Raw genomic sequence first — 8,018 nt, forward strand, 5'->3', positions numbered from 1 at the left:
GTAAATATGGCCCTTTAAATTTGCGACATAGGTAGGTACGCGTACGTACGTTATGTGCTGATTATCGCACACGTAACACCTAGCACCATATATGTCATGTAAAATACTATTACTGTCGGCCCGATTCGAAGAATGAGATACGATAACGACAAGTTCTGGTTTAGATAATTTCTCATTTAGATATCGTTTGTAAGGCGTAAATTTAACAGAAGCAGCTCGATGCGGGCAACCAATGTCACTTTGACGTTAGAAATATCGTAGATAGATCTTACTGGGATCACAGTGGAATCAAAATAAACGTCAATTTTGACATGTCGTTTAGTTATCGATCCTTTAAATATCTTAAACGTGTCTTAATCATTCTTATTTATTTATTTATTTTATTTAAACTTTATTGCACACATTCAGTGCTAATCACGAAACGTTATCGTTTTACCTCTACGAAGCGTTTTCGCTACATATCGGGAAACCCAACATGAGTCGGCTACGAGGTAGCGCTACGACCGTAGCTTAGCGGTAAATGTGCTGGATCTCTTAAAAGGTAATTTATATATTAATGTGTAATTTAATATTTTCTCCCGATAGCATTCGGCATACGGTTATTGCAACAGTATAAATGATTACTCACGCTACAAGAAAGCATACCGTGATCACCGAGCACCTGGGAGCCTACCGCGAACCACGTTCGACGTGTTGCCTCCCTGTCACGCTTACGTACGAATTTACTAGTGCGACAGAGAGGCAACACGTCGAACGTGGTTCGCGGTAGGGCCTCTGTTATAGAAAAAGAACATCGGGCGCCCCAGTCCGGGCCCGGACCGTTCAAGCGTGATGAGTCATCCTTTATCCCTGGTTCTAGCCGGGTTGTAGAACTTGTCGACACTTTTGGTTGTTAAATACCAATCCTGCTTAAGAGGGAAGTATCTCACGGGATCATCAATACAAAAAGAGAAAACTTTATTTCACTTCTACATATTTTCCATTCTTTCTTTTTTTTTTCAAAATTTTCAAACAAAAGAAAAATTTTTTTTTCCAAAAAAGCGAAACCTATAAACCTAGTCTATATTATGCTAATGCGATCGACATCACAGTCAAAATGATTTGTTAAGATTTAGTTAGTGGAAAACGTTTTCTTCCGAAATGGAATTTCATAGAAAATTTTCCGTTATTTCGTTAGATTCAAAAAGCTATACTTCCCTTTTAATGTTCCTCAGACCGCTTTAGCATATTCTCAAGTAACTATTTAAATATTAATTCTACCATCGCTTCCGTTTTGTTTGCTCATCTTTTCCTAAACAAACTGGCCTGGCAATCGTGCAAGAGATAAGAAGTTTCAATGTCGCAGATATGACAACAAATAAACGGCACGTTAGCGATACGATGCCAGTATAAGTACTAATATTAAACATTTATGTAGTTATCGATCGTCGGCTCAGGTCGCGGCATTTTGGCTCTATCTGAAAGGATTTATAGGTTTGCAAATTTAGCCGACAAAGTAATTTTAAGTATAAGTCTTTAGTATTTATTTAGTAATTTATTTATTACTTTTGTCCTTAACATTTCTAAAATATAGAGTATCTAGTTGACGACGAGTGCAATTGATAGTCCGGACTCACTTCCTCTGAAAAGTGAACGGCCAATCACATTCACACGATAGCTGGTCGTCCATGTTGACTGGCGAGGGCCAGCTTTGTGAAAATATGTTAGAGAACCTAACATTTTGGCTGTCCGATAAAGCATCGATTTCAGATCAGCCGTAATTGATGAGGAGGCCATTTTATGCGTTTTCGGGTACCTATTTCATAATGAAAGAATTTTAAATAATATTACTTTTGAGGGTAAACCAAAAATAATATAGTATTAAAACTTATGAAACGTTCCTAGCCTATCCGTTCGTACCTATCCTACTTCTCAAGGAATAGTACTCGTGCGTGCTTTAGGAGCTCTCCGCAACTACCATTTGAAATGTATCATAAGCTACTTATAGCTTTTGCCATAATTAAAGTTTCACGAAATGCATTTTGTGGTTTATTAAAAGAGCGTAAAAAACATAACGACTACAGACATATATGACCTTTTAGAATATGCTCATCGAAATTAAACGCGTTCACGAATATTTTAATGCAACTGTAACTTATACATGGGTAGTTAGTTACTATTTACAAGTGTGAATGCCCGCTTACTATTTTCTTGCTCATTATAGATTTCAAGAGTAATATGACGCGAATACATTTTAAAAAGAGGAAATAAGTCGTGATATAAGTACTAAAATATAAAGGTTCATTTATAACATACTGGTTTTATTCATTCAGACTATTTACTGATTGCACTATATGTAATCTGTGCTACCACTTCCATAGCATCTAAACCGTAAACATCGTACAAAATCAAAACCAATTTAAGGCGCTGTGCTTTTATTAAGTTTGAATAATAGTATTCTGCAAGCGGAATGCAAGCTGGGCTTGATAATGCTAAGCATAACTTTAAATTTGCATTCGAGAACTCGGGTTTCAAGAGTACTCATTTTAAGTATTTCTAACCTCATTTGACTCCGACCAGTATCTATTATATGTTAGATAAAATACGCCATCTATATTAATGCTTATGGATCGCCTAGTTAAATCCTCTAGGGGGGAAGCGGGTGTCGTTAGTGACCCTGACTATGAAGCAGGGATGTCCCGGGTTTGAATCCTGATAAGAACAATGATTTGTTTTATTCGAAATACACCTACACAACAACATTAAAATGACTTAGGTAAATCTAGGTAAATTAGAAGTTACAGTGCTGCGGGTGGTTAAAAAAAGGATAACACTCGGCATATTGTGTTTGTGTGTGTTATCAGACATATTTGTACCTGAGTTATGGATGTTTCCTATATACGTATTTTATATATTACTGTAGTGAACCCTGGATGATTGAAATCTTAAGTGATTGGTAATTGACATTTTAAATAAATGGAAGGGGTACAGCAGATGCTGTCCTCGTCTGTGTCATGCGTAGAAGCAGCAGGCGCCAGGGTGTAATGAGAGTTGATGGATCTAAAATGAACGCGATGGACAGATGGCAGACGGTGACGCGCCCCCACATAAAGGGCCCCCAAAAAAAGCGACATTTAAGGCAACACCAGTGTGAGGACTGAGGGTAGAGAGGTGTCACTGAACTTTAAAGATATAGCAAAGACAATTATTTTTATTATTTGTAGAATGCTATAGAAAACCTAGTTTTACAGTCATAAATAGTGTATTTTTAAATATGAATAAAATTAAATTTTATTCTTATCTGGTCTAACAAATATCCTTAGCCATTCAGCGTGGAAACGCAGCCGGCATATTTAGAACGTTTGCGCCAGGTAGGGAACAGTTCAGGGCTTAAAAGTAAATTTTTGATGGGGCTAATTTGTGGGGTATTTTAATTTTATTTCTATATTCATAAACACATAATAATCTAGTATTAACATTTTTGTATTTAGTCAGCTTTATTTTAATCTACTGTTTCTGTACAATATTATGTTAAAGCTTATTTGTATCTTAACAGTAGTTTATTATACTTCGGGCACCTTCGGGTCTGTTTCACAAAGTCTGAGTTAAGTATTGGATAGCTATAACAAAAAAATTAACTAACAGATATATTTTACTGCAAACCTTAGCATTTTAACTACCAGTAAAGCTTATTTGAAGATTGTATTTGACGCCAATGATGGCTTCATTCGTCAGATAAGTGGCAAGTAGCTTATTCAGAACTTTGGACATTGTGAAACAGACCTTTAATTTGAAATGAATCTAAGTAAAAGTCAACTGTTGTATAAAAAGCAAACAACACATAATGTTATCACCCATTATCTTCCAAGTCCAACTTCCAACAGTTATTGGCAACTACATGTTACGTTTTTCTGTGACCCAAAAGTTATATCACGTTTTCGTAACTTCCTCTGGTAAATTGAAACACTTCCTTTCAGGGCTTCTCAATTCGTTTAGTAAAATATAGTTGTCGAACAAATCTAAACTCGCTCCGTTAGCTCCGAATACGGCCCGAAATTGGGAAAACATATAACGAGCCCTGGTTAATGACGGAACCCTAATAACGGAACCCTTTCAAGCCTTCTATTTCTGTGTCGTTAGTTTTATGTTTTCTTGAACCTACCTAGTATTTTTAGCTTACGGTTACGGTAGGATTTATTAATCTATCTCAGATATTTTTATTCCAAGCTAACATAGTTAAAATACCATATAAAATCTATATACATTGTATAATTTTGGTATGTTATTTGTTACTTGCTGCGAGTTTTAAAAGTGTGGCATACCCAAAATCATAATACCTACTCGTATCTACCCTCTATTGGACTCGCTTTTTATGCAAGGTGTTACTGCTGCTAGGCTATCCACTCTCTCGCTCTCAGTAACCATTTCTTTAAGGTCGTGTATGCCTCATTTTTTAATAAATGCCGGAAATCACAATGGCAATGATAAAGTATGCAGATAAATCGACGAAACTTTGCTCTCAGCTTATTTAATAGACAGAAGAGCATTCCACAAACAATTGAAAGGCGAAAAAGTTGGACCACAGCAGAGTCCTGTCCGATGAGGGAGGACAGCAAGCTACCATGAAGGACGTACGTACGTACCTACGAGTACCGGACTGTTAGAAACTCAAATTTCCACCTGATATAACTGGCTGCAGCTGCATCAAAAAAAATTCAATAGAAGGTAGGTACAAAATATTTTGGATGAAATAAAAAAAATTAAGAGCTACTTAATGGAATTTTGGCTTATTTTTACCTAAAACTGCAACACCTTTAAGTTTTATGAGAGCAATGTTGATGATCGACGTTGATGTCGGTCAACAAGGTATTTTTCTCTTTGAGACATCATTTCATATGAGCCATTATTTCTATAAGACTCTTTTAGTTAGTCTTAACTATACGAGGCCTCTGATGGTACCGTGTTAGCGGTAGTAAGGTAAACGACCTAGTGCTCAACTAACTAATGTCCATTCTGTGACACCCTAATTTCACCTCTATTGCTAATGATTGACAGTAACGACAACGACTGTATTGAATGAACACTTGGGCATCTACCTTAGAATCTGCGCTACTATAATTTAATATTGTTGTATTCAATAACCGGTTGGATCGCTGTATTCTTAGAATTATTTGGCAAAACAAGGAATAAATTAGGTTGAGGAAACTTATTGTAAATATTGGCAAAATGATATTTCGTTTACTGTCGATTCATGATACAAAATGTTTCGAATAACGCGCCGTTAGACATAATTGATACAACGGCAATCAAGTTAAAGAAATTTTTTAGTTTTGGAGGACGAATAAGTAATACTGAATATTTTTATTCATATTTGCGAGACAATGAAATTAAAAATATGATTGCATTTTACCTTTTGGGAGTACAAAATATTAATCTGTTTATTACAGTTCATATAATAATTAGTGTAGCTACGATAAAATGTTATTATGTTTGTGGTATGGTGTGTTATGAACTCTTTTATTCTTTGATAATAGAAAAAAAGCGGCCAAGTGCGAGTCGGGCTCGCCCATGAAGGGTTCCGTACTAGATCTCATTAAAATTAATTTGCGGTGGAAGTTTGCATGGTAATGTACATCATATATTTTTTTTAGTTTTATCATTCTCTTATCTTAGAAGTTACAGGGGGTGGGGGGACACACATTTTACCACTTTGGAAGTATCTCTCGTGGAAACTATTCAGTTTAGAAAAAAATGATATTAGAAACCTAAATATCATTTTTAAGACCTATCCCTAAGATACCCCACACGTATGGGTTTGATGAAAAAAAATGTGTTTCAGTATGGGGAACCCGCAATTTTTTTTTGTTTTTTTCTATTTTTTTGTGAAAATCTAAATGCGGTTCACAGAATACATCTACTTACCAAGTTTCAACAGTATAGTTCTTATAGTTTCGGAAAAAAGTGGCTGTGACATTCGGACAGACAGACTGACAGACAGACATGACGAATCCATAAGGGTTCCGTTTTTTGCCATTTGGCTACGGAACCCTAAAAAATATGACGATCATTGGAGTGTACCCAATGTAAATTTATCAACAGGACAGGACTAGACTAGCGAGATATTACAAAATAAACAATCTGAATCACGCTACTATTCTCTTTATTCAATTTGAACACCGTGATTTACTCGTACTCGTAAATACACGGTGTTCAAATGGTGCGGATTTAAAATCCGCAAAAAAACATCAAACAAGTTTAAACTGTTTATATTCTGTGTGTATCCGTGCCCAGTTAGACGAGTATTTGGCTAATCAACGAGTTGTTGATTCAACTGCTACGGTAATTTTACCCCATGTCGGCAAACACTATTCCAATCAGATTTCAATGTAAAGTAATCAACGGTGCTGACTTTATTCATGAAAAATATTCATGCGCGAATTGAAATAAATTTTTGATACTTAATTATACGTGAGACTGAACAAACAATGTCATATTTTATCAAGATATTTTAATTAACAGCAGGTGGGTCATACACACCGGTGGGTTATAGTATGCTTAACACGTTCCCGAACTTTCCTGCATACATCGCAAAGGGAATCTTAAGTTAATTTTATCACTATACACTTACTAGCGTAATATAATTTTCAGTACTTATTGTTAAAAGAAATGACCTTTTTCTAAAATGTGTCTGACCCAGGTAGCAAAAATACGAATGTTTATTTAATCAATCTGTATTTCAGAATAAAACAAAGACCAAAAGGTGATCTTAATGAAAGATTAAATCATCTAGTAATCAACAGTTAGGTCAAACCGAATATTATAATATAGTGCAGCATTGCAGTGGTATAGATGCAAAAGATGAAATAAATAAAACAACGCCAACTTAGGTACACATTAATTTTTTGAATGATCCACGGTCAGGTTCACTAGACCTATGTCGACCGGGATATTGACCGGGTTATTTTTTGTATTGTTTTTGAGCTCCCGATATTTCGACGCAGTTACATGCATCTTATTCACGGGTAATTGGAGATAGCGGGTGGATGTTATAGTTGAGTAGACCGCGCTCGGTCACCCTCATTCGTGCGCATCGGCTGCGTTCGCTTACAACGTTATCACTGGTCGCGTTCACACTAGTTGGTCGATGTAAGTCTAGGTACATATAACATAGAAAAAAAACTGAGAATCGTAAAGAAGTAGTACAGTCAACAGCAATAGTAGCGGATGAAACAACGCATCAAAAGTAGCTGCTACCCTGGAATACCTTTCCAAAAAGAGTTTTAGTTCGTGTTATCCACGATGACGCGCAGATTTGTCAAATCCAACCTTAAAGTTAAGGCACGCGTCTTCGTGAATGACACTACTTTTAACGCTGACTGTAGGTACATAGTGTGGCTGAAGCGGATGGCGTTGTACGGCGGCCGGAGACTCAGACCCAAAAATATAAATGAGAGCTTTCACGCATTATCTGCATGGGAAAAATACTTTTAAGTCAATAAGGGCCGATTTACTTATCTATTTAAAATTTATTGCACTAATTTACAAAATAAGAGTACAAATGGCGGATTTAACGCCTTGAGGCAATTTCTTCTCGAGAGATTTAATATTTTGTTATAGTTTTTTTTGCCAGTATTCGATGTTTGGTAGATATATATTATACAGTTCCAAAATAGAATTTCACCGACTTAAGGATGACTCACGTTAAACCGGCCCGTGGCCGGGAAGAGGCATCCGACAAGTCATTTTCTATGACGGCTGGTCGATGATCACGCGGTGCTTTCTATAGGAAACGAAGCGCCGGAAACGGCCCGGTCTAGCATTAGTCATCCTTTATCAGTTGGAATCTAAATGACTGACTTTATATACAATTCGGCAGTAGCAGAATTTTAAACGCAGCACTAAAGATCAGATAAAGATATCTAAAGCTCTCTCTATCTGTAAAAAAATAGGTGATCATATTGCCTGTTATACTCGCATAAAACTAATTGTAAAAACTTACATCACATGTGAGTCGGTTAGGTATCTACTAGTTAGAGACA

The sequence above is a fragment of the Cydia pomonella genome, chromosome 2, assembly GCF_033807575.1.
Source record: "Cydia pomonella isolate Wapato2018A chromosome 2, ilCydPomo1, whole genome shotgun sequence".
Taxonomy (NCBI): domain Eukaryota; kingdom Metazoa; phylum Arthropoda; class Insecta; order Lepidoptera; family Tortricidae; genus Cydia; species Cydia pomonella.